Raw genomic sequence first — 27,934 nt, forward strand, 5'->3', positions numbered from 1 at the left:
TTTTTCAGTCCACGGTGGTAGGATAATACGTCACACCGATCATTTTGTAAAAGTCTACATTTTTTTTCTCATATTTACGGCAACTCAATAGGATACTTCCGGTGAAAATTTCCAATACGAAAAAATCTCTACGATTAACACACTTCCTGTTACTAACAGGAAGTTAAAAATATTCCCCAGCTTTGTCGGCCATTCATATCCAAATAAAAGAAGTTAAAAAAAAACAAGAATGTAACTGCACCACCATCAGATCATTTATCATATTTTTGACAAAGGAATTTTTAAGGGAAGACACCCCGTGACGTAATAGATCTAGTCAGCTTGCAGAGCTCTTCCTCTCCATCATCCCCACACCCTCCCCCCCCGCCGGCAAGACTTTATGATGATGAGTGTGTTCATTTTATGACGTAAGATTGAGCCGAGGTTCTGGTTGTTACCAGAGTAGTGTTCCTGTAATCCAGTCTCTATAATGGGGCACATTTGTCAACTTTTATCCTTGTAGTAAAAAAATAAAAAAAGGTTCCTATCCTACCATTTTATTATTTTATTTTTTATTTCGTGGTCGGATTATTTTGTCAGCTTGACAAAATATATTGCTGGAAGTTATACATCTCATTTAATTTGTTCTGCATTTCTTTTCTTTTTTCCGGAATTGAGGGAGTGGCAAGAGATTCACTGTTTTTGAATTATAACACAGACCGGATGTAGACTACCGGAAATGTAATTCGAACTCAGAGGACCTCACATTATCTGTTTTGTGCGAAAACTTCATTCTAATCAAAAGTAAAATATTGTAAAGTTTTTCTTGTCCTTTTACTAAGAAAGAACTTTACTTACACAACTAATGCCTGCCACTAGTTATTAAATAATATGTGGGTTTGATAAAATAATAAAACTCGCTAAATTTGTAAGTAATAACCTGATTTATTAACACATTACCTTTACTCACATTAACATTTACTAGCAACTAACGCTATTCATTACAGTCACCATTTACAACAGTCACAACAGTTTACTGTTACTTACTCACTACGTAACGCCACAAAACTGTTCCCCGACTGACCACTGGTCCGCACTGCACCGAATTGCACTAGTCTCTGCTACACAAACAAAGCTCTACTCACTAACTGACTAACCGCCTGACTAGCTATCTCTGAAGCACTCCGCAACACTGACTCACTCAAACTGTCACTTCCAAAGTGTCTCTCCAAACTAACGTCTCTCCAAGACTCACTCAAAACTAACTGATTAAAACTGATTAACAACTCATTAAGAACTCCTTAAAAACTGACTTCTCCAGCTGTGTCTGCCTCCTTTTAACTGCGTGCCTCCCTCCAACTGGGACTGCCCTCCTCCAGCTCTCTGAGCATAAGTTTCCACGCCCTCCTGACGTTCATTGGCTGGAGAAAACATACTGCCACCACCTCAGCTGTGAGCCGCCTCCTCTAATTCTCTGTCCCACTCCAACTCCGCCTGTCTTGCTCCCACCTGCCGGTCATTGGCTGGAAAACACATACTGCCACCACCTCAGCTGGGGCCGCCCTCCTCCTACTCTCTGTCTCGCTCCTACCTGTCAATCACTGGCTGGGAAAACACACATGCCACCACCCCAACTGAGGCCTTTCTCTTAGCTGGCTTTTACACAGGTCACTAACTCTTTGAACAATCTAGCCCTTTCCTTTCTAGTTCAGGAGAGACCGGCCCTTTTGTCTAAACAGTGGTGGCCTGATACCGACTTTGGTCGCTTAACCCCTAGAACAATCTAGGCCTTTCTTCTCTGCCACAGGTCCAGATTGTTTATTTGTCTTTTGTTTATGCAGTGGCGGCCTGTTACTGACTTTGATCGCTCAACCCCTAGAACAATCTAGGCCTTTCTTCTATGCCCAGGTCTACTTCGTTACAATATTAAAATTTTAATTTCATAATCCTAACAGAGGACTTAAAGAACAGAACTAAACAGACACTATCGACTACATAAAAGAATCTGAGTCGATAGATCTAAACTCTCTCTGGACAACAAAAGACTGATTTATAACTCTACTTTAAAACCCAGCTGGACGTATGGAATAGAGCTGTGGGGTTCCAGTCTGCAAAGGATTCAATCTCTTCAGTCTAAAATACTTCCAACTATAAGTAAACGCTCCATTTTATGTCTCCCAACCTGGACTATACACACTGACCTTAACCATTCCTTTTATCGCACAAGTTGCTGAATACACTACAGGAAACTCCACTTCAGCCTGCAATCCACAAGCAAATCCTCTAGCTCCAAAATCTTTCTTCAAGAACTCTTCCTGATAACCCGAGTAGCCCTCTCAAGTGAAGAGAGTATGACTAATAGTCTAATGTTTTGTTACACTCCAAAACACTGGGTGACACTTGGTTGGTATCTACCATTCACTTCTATCATTGCTACTTATAGCGCTGACGCGCTGATTGCAGCACAAGTAAACGCAAAATTCATAATTTTTGTTTTTCTGTTACAGGTAAGAGACTCAGTTGAGATTCATTTAGTCCATTTCAAGGTATTTACTATTATTATTTAATCATCTAATAATTTATTGTAAACAAAAACATTTGCAAGCAAATGTGAACCTAGAATAAAGTGACATGAATGACATTTGAAGAAGATACTCACGAGATATCATGGCGTTGGTATTGGTGAAGATGATCGCGAGGCTACTGGCACTTCAGTCCGTCTATAAGGAGAGTATTGGGTAAAGATAGGCTTTTGAAAGCTGTTGTACAAAGAGGATTGTGATGATCCCTATCACAAGCTAAGAACCCTTTCTTACTTCTTAGCTGCGGAATATTTGATAGCGATGCTCTGTCAGAACGGATCCCATTTTATGTGTGCAGAAGATCACAAAACGGTGGGAAAATTAAAGTTTAAACTTATTGGAAAATTTCTTTAAAATGAACGAAAAGAAATACAACAAAGCAAAATAAGAAGTAAATTGGGAAAGCCATCCTGGACTGCGCACAAAGGGCGCCTTTTTCAATGGAAAATGTTCAGAGGAAATGAGACTAAGTTAGTAACAACGGCAAGGTTCCCTCACTTCCGTTTTAACAGTAATTACATTCAGCTCTCCCTAGCCTTTTTTTTTTGTTTTGCCAAAGGTCAGCTCCCTATCTAATCGCTAATGCTTACAAGTAAAAGTAAATGAAAGGGTTCGGGGACCGTAATGACGCCTCCTGTACAAAACACAGCTTTTCCTTTTACCCTTCGAACAAAGCAAGGAAGTTATTCAATCGAACCCTTCCTGGGGATCCCAAATATTCCCTCGTCCAATTATATAGAACCCGTATAGGAATCATCTCTCCTTGATAACGTTCGTACCTGGTCCCTTAGGGGCTTTTGTCATATTCCCATGGGCCATGCTCTGTCCCCTCTTATCATTTATACAGTGTGATTAATAACGCTACGCTTCCGTTCCCTGTATGGTACTCCTGGTAATGAAAGGCAACCCGAAAGCGAAAGGTTGGAAGCGATCATGCTGCAGTTGTGTGGTGTTAGTGTGACCGGTTCAGAGTTCAGAGACTGTTTACTGTGTGAACCTTGGGTTCTGCGCGTTGCACAGATCTAGTTTGGAAACTGAGGCTACCTCCACCCACATGTATGAACAGGAAGATAACGCACGTTTGTCTGTTTGTACATGCGTGGAAGGCGGAAGTGTCCGTCTGTAGATCGTTGAAGCAGAGTTTGGGGAAGTTTTATGGCCACTGCAATAATAACTCTTCAACAATTCTGCCAGAACCTCTGACAGGTAAGAAGTTGTGACTCTTCTACGAATATCTGGCATTACAAGAAAATGATTTTTGGTGAATATCGAGGTGCGGTCTTAAATAAAAACAACTTTTTGGCTTTATACCAACGTTTCGGTAATTTTTACTACCTTCTTCAGGGTATTATAAAAAAAGTTTGTGAAGTTCAATGTAGAGCTACGAGTATATCATCATAACTGTTGAATTACTGAAAATTACCGAAACGTTGGTATAAGGCAAAAAAGTTGTTTTTATTCAAGACCGCGCCTCGATATTCACCAAAAATCATTACAAGAAAACTTGATTTCCTCTTCTCCTTCCAAAGTTTGTTTTTTCCTTCAAACTAGGAGTTTTTACTTTTCCCAACTACTGACAAGGAAAGCATTGCGTTTCGTGGTAAATTTTTTTTAGATACCACCACAAAAAAAAAGTAGAGCCTAAATACGTGAATCGATTTTCAAGAATGATATGTCAATCGATTCGCCATTTCATGTAGATTGGGGTTCTGGACGCTGAACATCGAATGGGAGAGGATTTAGCCCCATACATGTTACTAATAACTCAGTAAATCTTATCCAGATATTTTGACAGAAAAATTTTTAGCAGGTTGCAGGGATTAAGGTAAATCCCCAAAAATAACCATTAAAGCACCCATTCTGCTCTTTCACCTACTAAGTGGAAGTACAGCAATCGTGCAATCGTGACAAATTATGGATACATATACTATATTTTCATGAATGTAGTATGTCATTTAATAATGTAGTTGCACTTTTTTGGGGGTCTCAATGCTGTACATACTTTAAGAGGAAAGTTAGCCTCATGTATGTGTGTAGCCTCATAACACCGTATGTATATGAACATATGAGGTACGAGTCTATGTATTTGTGTTTATGTGTGCATAAAAGTAATAAATTCAAAATTCACAATGTTAATTTTAATTTATGTTGAATATTATGTTTAGATACTAATAATATCCATGGGGCACTGGTATGTAGACGATTAATTACAATTTGCCCGTTACATGAGGTATATGTATGTGCCTAGGTTACATAATATAGTTACATGTGTACTGGGTATTGCTAATTTAAATTTATTGGAGTTGTTACTATTTAGAGCCAAAGGGCAAGTTTTAATTAAATCTAGATTACGCAATATAAATTTTATTTCAACGAAAGATATTAATTAATCGGTAATTATTAACAAATCAATATTGTTTTATTTGTAATATTGTTTGGGTTCGATTCTCGGTGTCTAGGCCTTGGATTTTGTTAAAAATCAGGTCCACTTGTAGGAAACTGTCTAAATTGAGAGTTTTAGCTTCTGGTAGTTCTTAGCTTTTGAGATATTTCTGTTCACACATGCACTAACATGCAGAGCATTTCCTTAAAAAATCCTTTTTTCGGACTCTGTGAGACTAGACCCGCAATGCTAAGATGTATTGCTGGTTTAGAGGGTTCAATTCCCTGTGTCTAGGCCTTGGATTTTGTTTAATGTTTAATATGTGAAATTTATAGTAAAGTATGTCAGGCGTTTAAGAGACTAGACCCGCAATGCTAAGATGTATTGTTGGTTTAGTGGGTTCGATTCCCCAGGTATTAGGCCTTGGATTTTATTTAATGTTTAATATGAGAAATTTATAGTAAAGTATGTTAGGCGTTTAAGAGACTAGACCCGCAATGCTAAGATGTATTGCTGGTTTAGAGGGTTCAATTCCCTGTGTCTAGGCCTTGGATTTTATTTAATGTTTAGTATGAGAAATTTATAGTAAAGTATGTTAGGCGTTTAAGAGACTAGACCCGCAATGCTAAGATGTATTGTTGGTTTAGTGGGTTCGATTCCCCAGGTATTAGGCCTTGGATTTTATTTAATGGTTAATATGAGAAATTTATAGTAAAGTATGTTAGGCGTTTAAGAGACTAGACCCGCAATGCTAAGATGTATTGTTGGTTTAGTGGGTTCGATTCTCGGTGTCTAGGCCTTGGATTTTATTTAATGGTTAATTTGAGAAATTTATAGTAAAGTATGTTAGGCGTTTAAGAGACTAGACCCGCAATGCTAAGATGTATTGTTGGTTTAGAGGGTTCAATTCCCTGTGTCTAGGCCTTGGATTTTATTTAATGTTTAATATGAGAAATTTATAGTAAAGTATGTTAGGCGTTTAAGAGACTAGACCCGCAATGCTAAGATGTATTTTGGTTTAGTGGGTTCGATTCTCGGTGTCTAGGCCTTGGATTTTATTTAATGGTTAATTTGAGAAATTTATAGTAAAGTATGTTAGGCGTTTAAGAGACTAGACCCGCAATGCTAAGATGTATTGTTGGTTTAGAGGGTTCAATTCCCTGTGTCTAGGCCTTGGATTTTATTTAATGTTTAATATGAGAAATTTATAGTAAAGTATGTTAGGCGTTTAAGAGACTAGACCCGCAATGCTAAGATGTATTTTGGTTTAGTGGGTTCGATTCCCCAGGTCTTAGGCCTTCGATTTTATTTAATGGTTAATATGAGAAATTTATAGTAAAGTATGTTAGGCGTTTAAGAGACTAGACCCGCAATGCTAAGATGTATTGTTGGTTTAGTGGGTTCGATTTTCGGTTTCTAGGCCTTGGATTTTGTTAAAAATCAGGTCCACTTGTAGGAAACTGTCTAAATTGAGAGTTTTAGCTTCTGGTAGTTCTTAGCTTTTGAGATATTTCTGTTCACACATGCACTAACATGCAGAGCATTTCCTTAAAAAATCCTTTTTTCTGACTCTGTGGGGGTGGCGGGGGTGACGTCAAAACGGATATTTCCGAATTTTCAAATTTGGCACGATAGCAATATTTCCCTTACGTAGAAAGAGGAAGTAACAAAAAAAAAAAAAAAGAGATTGGAATAAAATTTTAAGACATCTTCAACTTATTATAATCTAAAGCGTCTTACAAGAAAAATTACATGGAACTTTTTAGTAAGAACTCCAAGTAGGACAAAAGTTTTGGCTTGGGCACAATTCTTTCTTCTTCTTGAAGTCTTCTCCGCCCTTTCCGTCGATCTGGAACATCCAATTCGCCGAAGTAATCACAGAGTCTTGGAATGGTTACAATAATTATAAGCTAATGGAAAAAGCCTTGTATAAGTTTGAAACAAATTTTCCAATTGAATGGCTTTTCTCTCTCTCTCTCTCTCTCTCTCTGGCAGTTGGAAAGTTAATCTATTTAAGTACTGTTTTTAAGATTTTCCTTCCCTTTGGGCATTGAAAGGACGATTTCTTTTATTGAATAGGAGAAGTTTGCTGAAGTTTGTTGGGGAGAAAAATTTTTAATTTTAATTGACGTCTTTAAAGAAGTTTTATTTATTTATTAATAGAGGGGGGTAACCACTCCAACTGATGCCTTTAAACTGGGCATATAACTGATACAATGTACCAATATATTGTAAAAATTTTCTCTTCTTCTATTTTAAAACTGGAACTAGTTTTAAAATCCAAGGCCTAGACACCGGGAATCGAACCCACTAAACCAACAATACATCTTAGCATTGCGGGTCTAGTCTCTTAACCGCCTAACATATTCTACTACAAATTTTTCATATTAATCATTAAATAAAATCCAAGGCCTAGACGGGGGGAATTGAACCCACTAAACCAACAATACATCTTAGCATTGCGGGTCTAGTCTCTTAACCGCCTAACATACTTTACTATAAATTTCTCATATTAACCATTAATTAAAATCCAAGACCTATTACCGGGAATCGAACCCAGTACCACAATACATATTAGCTTTACTGGTCTCAATTAAATTAAATTTAATTACTATTTCGATTGAAATTCGCTTAAAGTTTCAATTGGTGAACCATTAGCAACCTGTTGAATAAAGTTTTATCGGTAAAGTTTAATCTATTAAATAGACAGCTAAGAGATTATCCTTTTGGACAAATTTGCGCCATTCATTACGTAATTTCCTATTGATTTGCTAGAAACTGAATAGTGGAACGTCCAAACTGTATTTTGAAGGATCTACTAAATCTAGCAAGCTGCTGCTTGAATTTTGTCAGGTGGAAGGCACAAGTTTGTGTTTGAATTACTCCCGTTGAGGCGGCGGGGGGGCACTAGATTTACCACAACGCTTCATTTGAGTTGAACTTTATGATTTAATTGTGGGTGGAGGGTGGGGAAGCGAAAATTATTGATGATTTTATAGTAGCATCATGGGGTGTTGGTTATGAGCGTGGACTTGTAAGTGGGAAATTCCCAGTTCTGGGCCAAGTTTTTTGTGGGGAGTGGAGAAGCTAAAATTATTGATTATTTTATTGTAGCATCATGGGGTGTTGGTTATGTGCGTGGACTTGTAAGTGGAAAATTCCCAATTCTGGACCAAGTTTGGGAGGAGTTTTCTCGACGTAACTTGATTCGACGAGTTTATTTTCTGGTCGTACTCTAAACCTCCTGCCAATTGGTACCCAATCGTAAGTCGTAGCGCATATTTTTTTGCGCTGCTCACGTTTACGCTTAGTGGTTAAATAATTTTAATAATAATTAAACAATTTTTTTTGGTAAGAAAATGTAGCGTGGGTTTTCAAACTAGATTATTTATTTTTATTTGTTTGCTACTGAGTAACAACGATACGTCTATGTGAGTAGTTTGTGGTACACATATGTTCTCTTTGTACATCTTTTTGTTATTCGGGCGGGAGCTAGAGCCATGTCAGCTGTTACCCATTTGTCAAAACCATGTTGTGGGGGGGGGGGTCTAGGGCTATTTAGGACCTGTCCGTTCAGAGTACCGTCCATTAGGATAGATTAGGGTACATTTCAAACCTACATTACCCAATGAACTCGGTATACTGGGACGATCTTGTCTAGGACTGTAAAAGGGCTAACTTTAGACTAAACAAATTCTAGAACCTAGAATAAGATCAATAATGTTCTGTATTTCGTGTTCGTTTTGGTATCAACTACTATATTCCTGTACGTTCTTGTTACTCTTTCATGTTCGCGCATGCTCTTTTAACATACCATTTTCACTGCAAATGAAAAGCTGTAGATCTTCGTGTTAATATATTCATTAAGCGAAAGAAAATCTACCATTTTCCGAGAAAAAAACAACCCAAAAATAGGACCCCTTCTCTCACAAAGGTGCCTTTGCCCAATTTTCCATGTTTGAAATACCAGTTACAGACGACATATCCCTGATTTTATCCGCCCTATTATATCCCAGACCGGTTTCAAACTTGCAGCCATCATCAGAGGTAGATTAATCAATTTCCGGTGTACGGAATTCGATTTTCAATTTAAAAGAAATCGCAGTAGTGAGGGAGTGATGCAGAAAGCAAAGAAATACTAGAGTCAGAGCGAACGTTAATACAAAAGATGAAAAGGGATTGACTCCTTTAGAACCTGTCTTGAAAAGGAATGAGGAAGAGAGTACAATGTTGTTACGGAGATCACGCAAAGTGATCTCGATATTTGAGTTTAAAAATGCCAATTCTCTGATGCGGCCAACAAAGTTCTTGATCGCACAGTTTATTTGGTTATACTCAGGTTTTATGTTGCTAGCTTTAATAATGTTTCCGCTTTGCACTACACTATACTGACTAAGTAAGGGAAGTTACACGGTATACATGTGTATTACACAAAATGTTAATGAATCGTAAAAAATACTGAAATAAAAATTAAGGAAACCTAGTACCGGATGTTTAAGTTTGTGCGCATGCGTAATGTTTTCAGAATAGTAAAGTTGGAAGTTGTACTTTACAATGCCAAAGCCTTCTTAAACTCACGTCCCCCTCCACGTATAAAATATAACTCCAACTTTACAGTTTCTAAAACATTGCACATGCACTAAACGTACCTTAAACAATTACTAGGTTTCATTAATTTTATTTCGGTATTTTTACTAAAAAAAAGGTATTAAGATTCATTAAGAATTTTGTATAATAAAAAATGTTCACCATGTTATTATAGATAGGGTTGTTCAAGAGCTGAACTATAAGGCTATAAGGTTCGAGCTTTGAACGCTCGAGCTCTTAGGGCTCAGCGGGTGGCTCAAGTCAGAGAGCTCGAGCTGAAGCCTCACAGAGAGCTCGGTGAGCCAACAAGGCTCGGCTCAAAAGGCTTGAGCTTTTTTTTGTTTTTTATATGAAGCATTTTATTTGTACTAATTAATAAAATTCATTTCTTAAAATAAAATCAAGTTATAGCAGCAGCTAATGAATTTTTCACACATATTTTTTTGTATAAATGAATACAATAATTTTTTAAAATGTTCGTTATTCATTGATTGATTACTCGTCATTCCTTAAGAATTTAAAAAGGCTCGCACTTTGTGAAAGAGCCTTCAACTTCAGGTTTGTGAGCGGCTTGAGCTTCACGGCTAGAGCTTCGAGGGCTATAAGGCTCGAGATCTGAAGGCTCTGAAACTCGACTCGGTTGAGCCTTCAGCTCGAACCTTAACTGAACAACACTAATTATAGCTCACTCAATCAAACAAGTGCGAGATAGTAACAAATAAGTGAATTCTCTACATCAAGCCTACCTCTGATGATGGAAGAACTTCCAATTTCCGGTCAGATTTTAATCAAAGATATTTATCCATCACACCGGAACTAACCACATCTTCAATCATGCATTCCTTAGTAATATACAGGTAATTAAGCGAGCATCATGTATATTAAAAAGGAATTTTCCCTGAACTATAAAGGACAAAAAAAAATGGACAACAAAATTTCCAAAAATACGTATTTTCCAGGAAGGCTATCCCTGCGAAAATCTGATAAATCCTTTTTTTTTTTTTGGTGAAAATTTCTGGAAAAACATTTTCCTTTTTTATTTTTATTTTTTAATTGAAAAAATATTTCTATATAATATAAAATTCACTTTGATAAATATACAGGAATGCCAACCAACCAAACATCCTGCTCCAAAATTTCCCCCTGCTCTTCGTATAGGTTTAGGCTTAGCTATTATCGTTTTAAAAAAAGGTTTCAACACAATCTCTTCCGGTTACAGCTTTTATCATATCATTCACTGTAAAAGTGGGAGGGGAGGAGAGTGAAGATTATATACACTTGTATTTTCCCACACTTTACACCAGGGGAATTTTCCACATAATCACACTCTCTTTTCTTTGAGTTGGGTACACGTGTGTGTGTGTGTGTTCACAAGGGAAATTGTACGCTTTTCCACCTACCAATACGTGTATACATCTCAAAATAAAAGCACCATCACAAGGTTCGCATTAGAGTTTTTGGCCCCTCCTCTACAACAACCCCATGCACATTTCCACTATGACGTAACACTGGTAGATATAAAACAAAAGGATTCTTCCATTCACCCCAACTAAGTATCCCCCTCCACCCTTCCCCCACACACCGCTGAATTCAAGTCCTTTCACATTCTATCAAAGGCTTGTAAAACTTAGAAGGCTTACTTCACTGCTTTTATGTTTGGTAATATAACATTCCAAAATTAGATTCCACTAGGTTATGTTAGTATGGAGGTGCATATGTATTGTGCTTTAAATGCTTTGTATGAAGCCCTGCTTTTCAAATGCTTATTCAATCTCATGCTTTTGTGTAAAATGTACATATGTATTATTCAGTTCTTACTCATAAAAAAAAAAGCATTACAAAGTTTGAAGTATTTTATATTTTTCCTTAAAAGAAAAGTATGGTAATTGAAAAATTTTTCCATTTTGAGTTATTCGTGAGAAATAACCGCTTTGTGGTCCTCTGAGTTTGAAAAAGTGGTTTTAGTTACGACCAAGAGGTACCAACAAGAGGTACCAACAAGAGATACCAACAAGAGATACCAAAAAGAGATACCAACAAGAGGTACTAATAAGAGATACCAACAAGAAGTACCAATAAGAGGTACAAACATTGAGGTACCAACATCGAGGTATCAACAAGAGGTACCAACAAGAGGTGCCAACAAGAGGTACTACGTAATAAGAGATACCAACAAGAAGTACCAATAAGAGGTACAAACATTGAGGTACCAACATCGAGGTATCAACAAGAGATACCAACAAGAGGTACTAATAAGAGATACCAACAAGAAGTATCAATATTGAGGTACCAATAAAAGGTACCAACATTGAGGTATCAACAAGAGGTAACAACAAGAAGTACCAACAAGAGGTAACAACAAGAAGTACCAACAAGAGGTATCAACAAGAGGTACCAACAAGAGGTAACAACAAGAAGTACAAACAAGAGGTAACAACAAGAAGTACCAACAAGAGGTATCAACAAGAGGTACCAACAAGAGGTACCAATAAAAGGTACCAACATTGAGGTATCAACAAGAGGTACCAACAAGAGGTAACAACAAGAAGTACCAACAAGAGGTAACAACAAGAAGTACCAACAAGAAGTACCAATAAGAGGTACAAACATTGAGGTACCAACATCGAGGTATCAACAAGAGGTACCAACAAGAGGTACCAACAAGAAGTACCAACGACAAAACTGTTGCATTCAAAACTAATCGATTAATTTGTGCCAAAAAAAATCCAGTACGTACCCTGGTGACTATTTCTAACAACAATTTGCGTAATAACTTTTATTGCAGAAACTATATCGTTAATTAATAGTTTATAGTTAATTGATTTAAAAGTTATTTATATTAATAGTTATAGTTAATAGCTTAATTAGTTCATTAAAATTTAATTACTTATTAAAGTCATATTATTATCAGAAAATTAATAAGACTCATAGATCATACTTAAATGCCTCTTTTAGTGAGAAGCTTAACCGCACGTGCGTCCTGGAGAAAAAGCTTAAAGAAGCTTTCTGGAACACAGCGGGCCAGGAGAATGGTAGAGTGATTGCTGCGGGAGCCAAATTGATGGTTAGGGATGCTGTGGAGTTAATTATAATGTAATACACTTTTCTTTTCGGGACAAATAAATATTTATGTTTCATTTAAAAAAAAAAAAACTTAAATGAAACAGGTTGTAAATTTATTTTTTAATCAAAACTACAGTTTGAAAAGTTCAAAACAACGTTTATTTATAAACGTGTACAATCTAGAAGTTTAGGAGCTAACTAGGGAAATGTAAATATTTGTTTTTTCCCCTCAGACTAACCTCTGGGCCTTAACTTTCCTTAGAATTAATTTGTTAACAATATTTACGTAAAGCCAACATGTTTATACTTGTAAAAGGGCGTTTGAAGGTGATATTGAACCCTCAGAAGGGAATAAACTTCTTTATTTTACTAATTTTCTTTATTCAGAAGGGAATATCCGATTTAAGGTGCCTTCTTTCCCCACCGTCACTCATAAACGAAAAATCGTTGCAAGTATAAACTTGATATCAAATCGAACTATTTAGTTAGAATGCCACTACAATAGTGTCGTCAAAATTGGGTTAACCGGAAATACGAAGCGTTATTTTTATTCTTAATTTTTTAAAGTAAAAGTACCGTTTTGAAATAAAAGAAACCAAACAAGTGTAATTTTCTTAACAAATTTTATTTTAACAAGAAAGCCTAATACCTTTTATCTACTTTTCTACACAAAAAAAATGGCCTCTAATATTAAAGCATTTATCGCATCGTACTACCCAGTGTGCTGCATGACACTGGGATATTAGGTACACAGCGCGCATGCGCCAAATACCGACCGCAGCACTGCAGCGGCCGAATTTCAAAATGGTACTTACTTTACAAACACGCCTGCTGCCTGGTAGCCCCTTTACACTGAAAATTTTTTTTAATTTTTTTTTTTTTTAAACAGCTCATACAATTTTTTTTTTTTTAAATACTAATTATAAATAATATGAAAATCTTTAATTTTTTATCTACAACATTTTTCTAAGTTAAATTCTATTTAGGGCAATTTAGATATTAGAGGGATGGTTAGACTTACCTCTAATGTGCCATTACTGTACATTGTGCAGGCTTACTACCTGTATAGTATTAATAAGAATCAAATGTGAGATTGAATTTCCCAAATTTCGTGAAAATCTACCCACCGGAAGTGCCACTTTACTGAATAGATTTTCTACTTTTCAAGAATTTTCTCCAAAACGACTCCTTCGATTTCCCTTAAACTTGGTGAGCTAATTGCTCTTACGTAGCTCTACAACTTTTATTTGAAAAATTTTCCCGGAAACAATCAATTAAGGGCACTTCTGGGCAAGAGGGGGTGGTTAGACTTACCTCTCATGTGCCATTACTGTACATTGTACAGGTTTACCAACTGTACAACATTATTAAGAATCAAATGTGGGGCTGAATTTCCCAAATTTGGTGGAAATCTACTCTCCGGAAGTGCCACTTTATTGAATAGATTTTCCAGTTTTCAAAGATTTTCTCCAAAACGACTCCTTTGATTTCCCTTAAACTTGGTGAGCTAATTGCTCTTACGTAGCTCTACAACTTTTATTTGAAAAATTTTCCCGGAAACAATCAATTAAGGGCACTTCTGGGCAAGAGGGGGTGGTTAGACTTACCTCTCATGTGCCATTACTGTACATTGTACAGGTTTACCAACTGTACAACATTATTAAGAATCAAATGTGGGGCTGAATTTCCCAAATTTGGTGGAAATCTACTCTCCGGAAGTGCCACTTTATTGAATAGATTTTCCAGTTTTCAAAGATTTTCTCCAAAACGACTCCTTTGATTTCCCTTAAACTTGGTGAGCTAATTGCTCTTACGTAGCTCTACAACTTTTATTTGAAAAATTTTCCCGGAAACAATCAATTAAGGGCACTTCTGGGCAAGAGGGGGTGGTTAGACTTACCTCTCATGTGCCATTACTGTACATTGTACAGGTTTACCAACTGTACAACATTATTAAGAATCAAATGTGGGGCTGAATTTCCCAAATTTGGTGGAAATCTACTCTCCGGAAGTGCCACTTTATTGAATAGATTTTCCAGTTTTCAAAGATTTTCTCCAAAACGACTCCTTTGATTTCCCTTAAACTTGGTGAGCTAATTGCTCTTACGTAGCTCTACAACTTTTATTTGAAAAATTTTCCCGGAAACAATCAATTAAGGGCACTTCTGGGCAAGAGGGGGTGGTTAGACTTACCTCTCATGTGCCATTACTGTACATTGTACAGGTTTACCAACTGTACAACATTATTAAGAATCAAATGTGGGGCTGAATTTCCCAAATTTGGTGGAAATCTACTCTCCGGAAGTGCCACTTTATTGAATAGATTTTCCAGTTTTCAAAGATTTTCTCCAAAACGACTCCTTTGATTTCCCTTAAACTTGGTGAGCTAATTGCTCTTACGTAGCTCTACAACTTTTATTTGAAAAATTTTCCCGGAAACAATCAATTAAGGGCACTTCTGGGCAAGAGGGGGTGGTTAGACTTACCTCTCATGTGCCATTACTGTACATTGTACAGGTTTACCAACTGTACAACATTATTAAGAATCAAATGTGGGGCTGAATTTCCCAAATTTGGTGGAAATCTACTCTCCGGAAGTGCCACTTTACTGAATACATTTTCCAGTTTTCAAGGATTTTCTCCAAAACGACTCCTTTGATTTCCCTTAAACTTGGTGAGCTAATTGCTCTTACGTAGCTCTACAACTTTTATTTGAAAAATTTTCCCGGAAACAATCAATTAAGGGCACTTCTGGGCAAGAGGGGGTGGTTAGACTTACCTCTCATGTGCCATTACTGTACATTGTACAGGTTTACCAACTGTACAACATTATTAAGAATCAAATGTGGGGCTGAATTTCCCAAATTTGGTGGAAATCTACTCTCCGGAAGTGCCACTTTACTGAATAGATTTTCCAGTTTTCAAGGATTTTCTCCAAAACGACTCCTTTGATTTCCCTTAAACTTGGTGAGCTAATTGCTCTTACGTAGCTCTACAACTTTTATTTGAAAAATTTTCCCGGAAACAATCAATTAAGGGCACTTCTGGGCAAGAGGGGGTGGTTAGACTTACCTCTCATGTGCCATTACTGTACATTGTACAGGTTTACCAACTGTACAACATTATTAAGAATCAAATGTGGGGCTGAATTTCCCAAATTTGGTGGAAATCTACTCTCCGGAAGTGCCACTTTACTGAATAGATTTTCCAGTTTTCAAGGATTTTCTCCAAAACGACTTCTTTGATTTCCCTTAAACTTGGTGAGCTAATTGCTCTTACGTAGCTCTACAACTTTTATTTGAAAAATTTTCCCGGAAACAATCAATTAAGGGCACTTCTGGGCAAGAGGGGGTGGTTAGACTTACCTCTCATGTGCCATTACTGTACATTGTACAGGTTTACCAACTGTACAACATTATTAAGAATCAAATGTGGGGCTGAATTTCCCAAATTTGGTGGAAATCTACTCTCCGGAAGTGCCACTTTATTGAATAGATTTTCCAGTTTTCAAAGATTTTCTCCAAAACGACTCCTTTGATTTCCCTTAAACTTGGTGAGCTAATTGCTCTTACGTAGCTCTACAACTTTTATTTGAAAAATTTTCCCGGAAACAATCAATTAAGGGCACTTCTGGGCAAGAGGGGGTGGTTAGACTTACCTCTCATGTGCCATTACTGTACATTGTACAGGTTTACCAACTGTACAACATTATTAAGAATCAAATGTGGGGCTGAATTTCCCAAATTTGGTGGAAATCTACTCTCCGGAAGTGCCACTTTACTGAATAGATTTTCCAGTTTTCAAGGATTTTCTCCAAAACGACTCCTTTGATTTCCCTTAAACTTGGTGAGCTAATTGCTCTTACGTAGCTCTACAACTTTTATTTGAAAAATTTTCCCGGAAACAATCAATTAAGGGCACTTCTGGGCAAGAGGGGGTGGTTAGACTTACCTCTCATGTGCCATTACTGTACATTGTACAGGTTTACCAACTGTACAACATTATTAAGAATCAAATGTGGGGCTGAATTTCCCAAATTTGGTGGAAATCTACTCTCCGGAAGTGCCACTTTATTGAATAGATTTTCCAGTTTTCAAAGATTTTCTCCAAAACGACTCCTTTGATTTCCCTTAAACTTGGTGAGCTAATTGCTCTTACGTAGCTCTACAACTTTTATTTGAAAAATTTTCCCGGAAACAATCAATTAAGGGCACTTCTGGGCAAGAGGGGGTGGTTAGACTTACCTCTCATGTGCCATTACTGTACATTGTACAGGTTTACCAACTGTACAACATTATTAAGAATCAAATGTGGGGCTGAATTTCCCAAATTTGGTGGAAATCTACTCTCCGGAAGTGCCACTTTATTGAATAGATTTTCCAGTTTTCAAAGATTTTCTCCAAAACGACTCCTTTGATTTCCCTTAAACTTGGTGAACTAATTGCTCTTACGTAGCTCTACAACTTTTATTTGAAAAATTTTCCCGGAAACAATCAATTAAGGGCACTTCTGGGCAAGAGGGGGTGGTTAGACTTACCTCTCATGTGCCATTACTGTACATTGTACAGGTTTACCAACTGTACAACATTATTAAGAATCAAATGTGGGGCTGAATTTCCCAAATTTGGTGGAAATCTACTCTCCGGAAGTGCCACTTTACTGAATAGATTTTCCAGTTTTCAAGGATTTTCTCCAAAACGACTCCTTTGATTTCCCTTAAACTTGGTGAGCTAATTGCTCTTACGTAGCTCTACAACTTTTATTTGAAAAATTTTCCCGGAAACAATCAATTAAGGGCACTTCTGGGCAAGAGGGGGTGGTTAGACTTACCTCTCATGTGCCATTACTGTACATTGTACAGGTTTACCAACTGTACAACATTATTAAGAATCAAATGTGGGGCTGAATTTCCCAAATTTGGTGGAAATCTACTCTCCGGAAGTGCCACTTTATTGAATAGATTTTCCAGTTTTCAAAGATTTTCTCCAAAACGACTCCTTTGATTTCCCTTAAACTTGGTGAACTAATTGCTCTTACGTAGCTCTACAACTTTTATTTGAAAAATTTTCCCGGAAACAATCAATTAAGGGCACTTCTGGGCAAGAGGGGGTGGTTAGACTTACCTCTCATGTGCCATTACTGTACATTGTACAGGTTTACCAACTGTACAACATTATTAAGAATCAAATGTGGGGCTGAATTTCCCAAATTTGGTGGAAATCTACTCTCCGGAAGTGCCACTTTACTGAATAGATTTTCCAGTTTTCAAGGATTTTCTCCAAAACGACTCCTTTGATTTCCCTTAAACTTGGTGAGCTAATTGCTCTTACAGAGCTCTACAACTTTTTTTTGTAACATTTTCCCGGGAACAATCAATTAAGGGCACTTCTGGGTGAGGGGAGTGGTTAGACTTTATCTTTAAAAAGTGCCATCACTGTACATTGTACAGGCTTACCAACTGTATAGTATTAATAAGAATCAAATGTGAGACTGAATTTCCCAAATTTGATGTAAATTGCCTGACCGGAAGTACCATTTAAGTGGGGACTTGACGCTATCTCATCTGGCGGGCTTGGAAATGAAAACTTTACACACTATTTCAAGTGAAGCAAGTCCGGGTAGAAAGGCCGGAAAGAGGGAGATAGAATGAGAGGGTGTTTGTGTAAGTGAGATAGATACGTACGGCATTGCATCCAGTAAAAGTCCAAGTTAAATAAATAAATTGCGGTGGATTTATTTTTATAAAAAGTATGTTAACCAGTAAACATGGAGGAGAATATATTTTTTTTAAAAAGTTTGAAACCATACCGCTGCTGGCTTTTCTGACGTTGAATAAACAAGCCAGTGCCTTCTATATGGAGGAGCAGCATTCGCCACTCTGTTAGCCACTCTTTCCTCTGGCTCAGTATGTATATATAAAAATCTTCTTCTATTTTTCCTAATCCTGCCGCTAGAGGATGCGCGCTTTGGTTGTAGTAGACTTTTACAATTTAGAGATACCTTGTCCTTGTAGTAGACTCGTACATTTTATGGCAGTAGCGGTAGTTTACATAGAAAACATGTTTCTTTTATTTTTTTTTATGTTCTCCTTCAGTCTTTGGAAGCGGAAGTATTGCGCGATCTCCAGTGATTTCCTTCAATGTTTTTCCGGTACTTCATTCCGCAGCTAGTGTTTATCAGTTCTGTTGATTCTTAACGATAAGCCATTAAGGGCACACAAGTGAGAGAAAAAAACTTTCACATTTAACGAAAGCTTAAAGAGAAACATTGGTGTCTTTTCTGTCTTGTATTTCTTCAGCTAACTTTAAATAGTTAAGTATATTCGATTCAACAGATCGATAGGGCTCGCGGAAAATAGTTTACTTGGCAGGATGAACTAGTAAGAAGAAAAAGAAAACCTGCTTTGAGTTTGGAAAAACCCTGGGTGAAAACACACATCCAACTTGTCTAAAGTGTGAGTGGAAGATTTAGTAGTTTCGATTTTCCGCGGATGTTTGGCTTCTTCAGCAGTATCTCTCTTTCTCTCAGTTCGCTTTTCCACTTTTCCAGCTGCTTCTTATCCTGCACTTTTCTTCTACTTTCCACACATCCTTATCCTTTTTTCTTGCCACTTCTATTACAGTCAATGGCCGATTATCCTTCCAGTTCTGTGTTTCTTTTGCTTTGAAAATACCCAATACTTTTCCCCAAACCTCACCTTTAAACTGAAACCTTTTCTTTGTTTCTTTTGCATACCCATTTTCTCTGCAAGTGTTTTTCCGACTAGAAGTAATTTTATATCTTTTGGTTCACTAATAGTGTTCCTTTCTCTCTCCCCTTCAGTCATACCTCCCGTAAGTATTGCAAGTTTAGGTTCACTTCTCTCAATACTTTATAAAGTAAAGTAATTGCCTATTTTTTTTCAGGCAATCTTTACGTCCAACTACCGAATTAGGTATCGTGGACTGGGGGCGGATAAGCTCATACTTTACTATAAACAATTTTTTCTAATAAATAAAAAGTAGCCATTCACGGGATTCGATCCGGCGATCTTCCACTCACAAAGCCACTATCTTGACCACTAGACCAACAACCGCTCTCTACTCAATACTTTATATTTATTGTTTATTTCATTCACTTTCTCTGACACATAAGAAATAAAAGTATTGGAATTATGCAGGTTTTTTATTTCAGAAGGTGTGGGATGTAGCCCACCACAAAATATTGGTTAAAAGGAAATCTGGTGAGGTGAGGTACTGGTAATAGCCACACCTCGTATTGTAAACAAATTTAAAAGAAAATCTTTGGAGGCATTTATGACGTACTTCCGGTAGGTCGATTTTGACCAAAATGCTCGTAGGCGTCCTCTATTTTAAGCGAAAAATTCAAACTTTTGGCGATTTTTCTTTTTCTTTTTTAGTTACATACACATACGTAAATTTACAATTTACATATTTTCGAACATTTTTTTTGGGGGGGGAGGGCCTCAAAACAGATATTTCCGGAGAAAAACTCCGGAAAATTCAGAGCTAAAAGAACTCGAATTCGCAATACTCTTTCCTAACCTGTGATAAGAGAAAGTAGAAATACAGCAGCAGTTTAGCCAACCTTCTACTTGTGTAAAAAACATGTGTCCTTTCTATTAGGTGTTAAAATGGAAGGACTATTTTTTTTTTTTTTTTTGTTCAGTAAAGTAGGTTGGTAATGGTATACGTGCTACGAATTTTAGTCGGGCACGTCATAGGTGCCTTACAACCTGTATTCCACTACTACTTTCAATTCAACTTTAGTGCACTATGCTAGAGTTGGCATTTCTATGGAATTTAAATATGGAATTATTTCCTTACCTTGGATTATGGATTATTCAGTTTCCGCTACGCGAAAAAGACACAGAATATACGATTAGATCTCTCACATAGTAAAAAGGAAGCGTTCAAGATTGTAGAATTTTTCAAAATTGAATTTTTACCAGAAATGCTTGTTTCTCTTTGCCTTGAAAAAGTACTTCCGGTGAAGTATTAGGTTTAAGGATGGCTCCAAGATGGACTGTGGGACTGGGGCTAGACTGTATGGGGTTAAAAACCCGAGGTATTCATTGAGAGATCTCTTGGCCACCGTCTTCCAGGGCCGAGGTTTTTGCGATTAAAACTTGTGCTGAGGAAAACCTGCGAATGGATCTTAAGAAATAGGGAGATTTGCATCTTTTGCGGACACTGCACTGGAGGCTCTTAATTCTTTTACAGAACTACTTCTTTCCTGGTTTGGGAATATAAAGAGCCGGGACAACTGGCTCAGCTCAATGAAGTTCGGCGGCTCATGGGTGCCCGGTTCATGTGGGGGGATCAAGGGGGAATGAGGCAGCTGATCAACTGGCCCAGGAACGGAGCTAACACTCCTTTCATTGGCCCGGAACCTGTACTGGGGATTACCAAGGGGTTGCAGTTGGTGCAGGCTCTCAGAGAATGGATCCTGGACAGAGAGCATGAAAAGAACTGGGCGATGTTTCCTGGGGCCTTGGCTGTGTAAACAAAGAGATCCAAAAGAGACTCTGCGCTTAGGTCAGAAATCACGGGGGCATGGGTAGGTTCAGGAAGCACCTGAAGTACAAGGTGGGGAATGGGACTTATTAGATTGGAACCGTAGTGCAGATTGTGTCAGGAAGAGCAGGAGACGCGGCGTCTCACCTGTTGTTTGATGAAACCTTTGGCACTTTTGGGACCAAAGGAGATAGTACAGCAAAAAGAACTAGTAGGGAAAGTCCTCAACCTCTTTAGGTAGGGGGTAGAGGATTTCGTCTACTAGATCCAAAAAGGGGGCTGGCACAATAAGCCTCTTTTGGCTTAGGTGTCGTGGTGTATAGGTTCCGTTCCGTTTCTAATTCTAATTCTAATTCTAGGTACATATTCTCGGAACCATTGTGCAGATAGGAAGAGGAGGAAACGGCCTCTCACCTGTTGTTCGATTGTGTTGCAATCGAGCGGTTGCGCTATGAAGTCTTTGGATCTTTAAGACCAAAGGAGATAGAAGGGCAGAAAAAACTTGATGCTTTAAAGGATGAGATGATGATTAGGTATTCTGCAGATAGGGAGGGCTTTGTCAGATGATGAACTTGCGATAAAGAGATGATGCTTCCCAACTTTTCCAAGGTTAAACTAGGAAAACTTTTTTCCTCTTTCCACTCCAGTTGTTGGGGGGGGCGAAGTATTTAACATGAGCCAGAGAGAACGTGCAGCGGACGTGAGATGTACGTGCAAGTAAGGAAGTGAAAGAAGAACAAGAGCTACTTGATGACTAGCTGCGGATGGACCGCAGAAAAACAGGACAGGAGAGGATGGAAATCTCTCGGGAGATTTTTCCTTTTTTTCCCTAGCACTGCCCCCACTCATTTGGCCTCTCTGTCTATTTGAAGGGAAAAACGAGAAAAGTCGCGGTTGGAAACCTTAACGGCCATTTACTCTCTTTTTAGGCCTTGATCGCTCCAGTTTATCTGTTCTGAAACATTTTGCTCCGAATTGGGGAAAAAAACTCTGCTTTGAACACTCACACGACTTCCTGTTACTACTAATCTCTAGTTTCGAACTCATTAATATTTTTCAAACTCAGAATATTTTGATCCATATTAATTGTCACCAACATTAAAGTAAAGTAAAGTAATGCCAATACCATTAAATAAATCCAAGGCCTAGACCTGGGGAATCGATCTCACTAAACCAACAACACATCTAAGCATTGCGGGTCTAGTCTCTTAACCGCTCGGCTGCCGTGGCGCCTAGTCACATTACAGTTTGTAAAACACAAACCGCGTACATTACGCCGAAAATGTAACCTAAAATAATTTATACAGTTTATTGTTATTAGGTTTATCTATTGTTCAATTTTTATTATAGTTTAAATTGTACTTTTTTTTTTTTTTTAAAGTAACATTAAGTTTGGCTCGATCATGTTTGCTTCCACTTGCCTAAGTAAAGTTAAGGCAATAAATGGCGGAAATAGGGGAAGTGGTATGTTTGCCTTTTTAATGAGAGGAAGTTGTGCACCGGACGAGAGTGAATCTAATCTTTGTTTTATCTACTTTAATTACACGAAGCCACCGCTCGAGGGTGTGATCACCGGATCAGATTAGATTCTCTAGAGACGGAAATGGATTCAATGTGCACCGCCGTACAGATATACGTACTGACACTTTAATTACGTAGACCGACACTGTATTCATGAGTTGTCTTTTTTTTTTTCTTTTAAAAAAAAGGAACAAGACACTTTTTTGCAAATGATTTTTTTACAAAAATATAGAAGTTGCAATTTCTCATTAAAATTTATTGTCTCCTTGGAAGCTACAAACAGCATCTTAAGATCTTCTTCCTGCTAAAAATAAATAAATACACTCCCACTCAAGTATTCATGAAAATTATTCTTGATGTTATAATTTCATTGATGGCCTGTAATCGTGAAGATTTAAAAAAAAAAAAAATTGAATGTTTTCATAGAGAGCTTATCAACACGGGTATAAAAAATCCGGATGTTATATTCAAACATAAGAAGATCAGTTTAGGAAATTAGAACAGCCTGGCTGTTTAGTTTTAGATGCAGAAATCTACCCGGCAGTCTGTGTTGTACCTGTAATTGTAATACCTGCGGATCTAAAGCGGATCCACCATAACCATAGTTACCGGAAAGTTTACTGCATAATGAGTTTTTGGGTTAGGGGAATATCCTGGGTTTTATTACGTCATATACTAGCACAGTTTTAGTGCCATAGCTAACCAAATAACCCATGGGTTTTAATGTTTTCCTTTTAGTTTCAATTCGGCTTGGGTATTTTACAAGGTGGCAATTTATATAAAGCAGAACGGAATTACTATTTATTCATTACAAAATTTTCTAACATTGCTAATCTTCAAAGGGGGTCAAATTGTAAAGCGTTGGGGAGGGGGGGTCAAATGGTTTTTCTTAGGCACAAAAAATCTAATAATTTCCCAGAAAGCTTAGTTTAATAAAATCAACACCATGCCCGATCTTGCTTGCCATAATGAAAAACACTTTTCCAATTTCCAGGGGTTTTCTAAAAGCACATCCGGTTAGTTTGACCTAAATTATAGAAGTCTCAATAACGAGAACATTCTTTCCGCTTGAATTGATTCGAGGAATCGATTAATTTCTAAATTAATTATCTAAAAATTATCTAAGTTGCACTGCACTCTGTTCATAGAATATAGATAAAATAAATAAATGTCTAACCTCACATAATATTTATATTATCAAAACAAGCCACACTTGCGTCAGCTGTTTGCCTGGCAATATCAGCTGATAGGCAACATTTCGAACACTATCTTGTGTTTTGCCGCCACGAAATATGCCTACACAAAAGTGTCTATATGAAAAAGTATCATTAGCAACAGCATATTCCTTTATCTGCCGATGCTTCTCGGCCTAACATTAAACCTGCTCTTGCACCTATTAACAGGAAGTATAGCAATCGTTTCAGAATATCGACTCTTGAACCTGTATTCATGAATAATAATAATAATAATAAAGTAAGTAGTAAGTAAACTAAAGTAATGGCTATTTTTTCAGGCGGGGCTTAACGTCCAACTACCAATTAGGTGTCGTGGACGGAGGCGACTAGCAAACATACTTTACTGTAAATTTCTCATATTAACCATTAAATAAAATCCAAGGGCTAGACACCGGGAATCGAACCCACTAAACCAACAATACATCTTAGCATTGCGGGTCTAGTCTCTTAACCGCCTAACATACTTTACTATAAATTTATTTTTATTAACAATTAAATAAAATCCAAGGCCTAGACCTGGGGAATCGAACCCACTAAACCAACAATACATCTTAGCATTGCGGGTATGGTCTCTTAACCGCCTTACATACTTTACTGTAAATTTCTTTTATTAACCATTAAATAAAATTCAAGGCCTAGACACCGGGAATTGAACCCACTAAACCAACAATACATCTTAGCATTGCGGGTCTAGTCTCTTAACCGCCTAACATACTTCACTATAAATTTCTTATATTAAACATTAAATAAATAAATAAATATGAAGATATTAGTACCGGAAATGACGGTTTACTAATTAGACTTTTATTTAAACTTCACAGACATACTTGCGCACCGATTCGTTTCCTTAAAAAAAATAGCCTAAAACCGGATATTTCCATGATAAATACACATTGGAATTTTGTACACCAAAAAGAAAAGTAATAATACTGTTCATGCAATTTTCTTGTCAGAACTAACGGAATGTACGCAATAGAAAAGGAAAATCCATCCCCTCCTTTCTGTATGATACACCTGCGTAATATAGACAATTTTCTTTTCCCTATTTTTCACTTCATTCTCTCAACCAGTCAACTTTTCCAAGTCAGGTTCATTGTCCTTCTGTAAGAAAATGGAGTTTCCTTCAATACAGTATGTGTAAAGGAAGGTATGGTAGGAGGGAGGGTAAGTTTGCAAGGTTTGGAAAAATTTATAGATGGAAAACACAGGAAGTGTTGCCGCTGGTTAGAAGGAAGTGGTTCTATAAAAAGAAGAAAGAAAGAGAAAAAAAACCGAGGCAGGAAATATGAAAGCATGTTCCAACTGTTGACAGCTGTCAACTAGCAATGGCGGACGTACCTCTTTTGGGAGAATGGGGAGGGGCTTGGCCCTGGAGGCAGGCGAGAGTAAAAATGTGTCAAGGGATACACAAGGATTGAGGGAAACAAAAGTGTGAGACACTCCAGATTCGTGGAGCGCTGCCTCCTCCTAGAGCTCCTTAGTGGTATGAGTTCTTCTTCGTCTTCCTTGTTCTGGAAAAGCTTATGGGTGGGTAGTGTAAGTACAGACTTTTTGGAAAGCGGAGTGTCAGCTTAAAGTGTATACAATCAAAAAAATTTCCCCAGGTTTTCCCAACTTAGTACAAATTAACTGTCAACTGTTAAGCAATTATTCTTCTGTTTGACCAGAAGTACTTTTTGCTCCTCCCAAGGTTGTCAAGGGTTGTCAGCTATTTAATTCTTCATACTTAAGAGAAATTATTTCATTAGTAGAAAGGTGGAGGAGATTTTTGCGGCTCTGCTTTTCACCCACATCGTAATTAAAGTTTGCCCATTTTATTAAGCCGGAAGCTTAAACGTCCAACTACTGGAATTAGATGACATGAACGGGAGAGGAAGCCCCAGACTGCCGACTACTGCACAGTGTTCTCTCCACCGGAGATTGTCCTACTTTTGGTTCCACAAATTCTTGAAACAATGTATTTGTATTGTGGTACTGGGTTCGATTCCCGTTGCCTAGGCCTTGAATTTTATTTAATGGTTAATATGAGAAATTTATAGTTAAGTATGTTAGGCGGTTAAGAGAGACTAGACCCGCAATGCTAAGATGTATTGTTGGTTTAGTGGGTTCGATTCCCTGGGTCTAGGCCTTGAATTTTATTTAATGGTTAATATGAGAAATTTATAGTTAAGTATGTTAGGCGGTTAAGAGAGACTAGACCCGCAATGCTAAGATGTATTGTTGGTTTAGTGGGTTCGATTCCCTGGGTCTAGGCCTTGGATTTTATTTAATGGTTAATAAAAGAAATTTACAGTAAAGTATGTTTGCTAGTCGCCTCCGTCCACGACACCTAGTAAATGGTAGTTGGACGTTAAGTCCCACCTGAAAAAATAGGCCATTACTTTACTTTTTACTTTTTTTATTAAACTGCCTCTTCTGGTTGGTTGATTCCCAAGATGGCTGACCAGGTCGAAATTTTCTTTTCTTATTGGCCTTTTCTCTTTGCCAGTTTCCTCTTATTTAGTTCTGTTTATAAGAATTTTTTGTTTGTTTTTTCGTAGAGGCAAGATTTTAAGGCTTTTCTTTAAAAAAAAACTTGGTATTCCTCTGTCCATTTTCCATTCTCCTCAAGTTGACCTATAAAGAAAATCGTGTATGTTTTTCTTTGTCCTTCTTTTGCTTTATTGGAAAAACCACTTTATTTATTTCAGAAAACTCTAAAAGTCCTGAGAAATATTTGCATGTTTTTTCACCACAGCCGACTGTATTATGTATGTAATAAAATATGAAAACAACCCTGGGACTTAATATACAGCAGACTGAACCGACAAACTGATAGACGACAAGACAAACAAGCACAAACAATATATAAATTTATTATTGAGCAAAACGGTTGGTTGGGTTTCGTATCAATTACTTCCGCCTGTTCCCTCCCACACAAACACACAACAACATTCCTAAAAAAGCCACCTTCATGAACCTGGGTATTGCTATTGGAAATATGGTGATTCCTTTTGGGTATATTTAAAATCAAAAAGCTCAGTAAGTCATTTTGACCCAAGTTGAACATCAATAAATGCAATCATGGTATTTTTTCTTTTTTAGCACGTTTTTAACGTTTACTACAAACCAAAACGGTAGGCGTACATGATGCACAAATCAATCAAATGGAGAGCTCTCTCTGTGTAAAGATCAATGAACAGCGGCAGTAAAATAACTTGAGGGAAAGAATCAGCTGGAGTGGTTAGCGAATACTAGATTCCAACGCGGAGGTCATGGGTTCAAATCCAGCTGCTGGCCCTTAGATTTTTTTCTTTTTTTCTTTCTAGGAACTTCTTTACATCTCACAGTCCTCCCGATGATGGAAGAGTGTTGTCTGTAACGAGAGAATACTGTCCGGAAGCTGGGAGTACGCTGAAAGAAGCTTCCGGCGACCTTGATCTCAGATGTTGACGTATCTTTTCTTTAAAAAAAATACTCTTCAGTATAATGTTTACAAATTGTGAATCCTTGCAGAAATTCTGTTGTAGGCAAGCGTAATAGAACTAGGGATTAAATGTTAGTACCAGTGAAACACTAGGAGCTTGATCTGTAATTCTATGCTTTTTATTTCCCAATCATATACCAACCACTTCATCGGTATTTGGATTTACACCTGAATTAACTAATGTACTTTAAATTACCATTAAAACAATATCCTATCATACATGAAGCGCGGTTCCCAGCTCCAAATAATAATAATAATAATAATAATAATAATAATAATAATAATAATAATAATAATAATAATAATAGGCGCTAATGGCCACAGACGTCGATGCGCCGGAAAAAAAAAAAAATAATAATAATAATAATATAGGGGAGGGATTAGCTATGTGGTTAGCGTACTCGATTCCCACGCGGAGGTCCCGGGTTCGAATCCAGCTGCTAACACTTAGATTTTCTCTTCCTAGGAGCTTCTTACAGCTCACTGTCCGGTGATGGACAGTGTTGTCTGTAACGAGAGAACACTGTCCGGAGGCCGGCAGTGCACTGAAAAAAGCTCCGAGCGCTAATAACCTCAGCTGTTGATGCGCTTAAAAAAAAAAA

At 37.4% G+C, this 27,934-nt stretch overlaps 1 protein-coding gene across 3 annotated transcripts in view; it reads left to right on the forward strand.

The window, feature by feature from the left end:
- The window catches only part of LOC141450103 (uncharacterized), a 276,891-nt gene that overhangs the window by 76,632 nt on the left and 172,325 nt on the right, over positions 1–27,934 (forward strand). The gene's annotated exons all lie outside the window — the stretch shown is intronic.

Source organism: Rhodnius prolixus, unplaced genomic scaffold (assembly GCF_049639745.1).
Source record: "Rhodnius prolixus isolate KJV_2025 unplaced genomic scaffold, Rpr scaffold_2, whole genome shotgun sequence".
NCBI lineage: Eukaryota > Metazoa > Arthropoda > Insecta > Hemiptera > Reduviidae > Rhodnius > Rhodnius prolixus.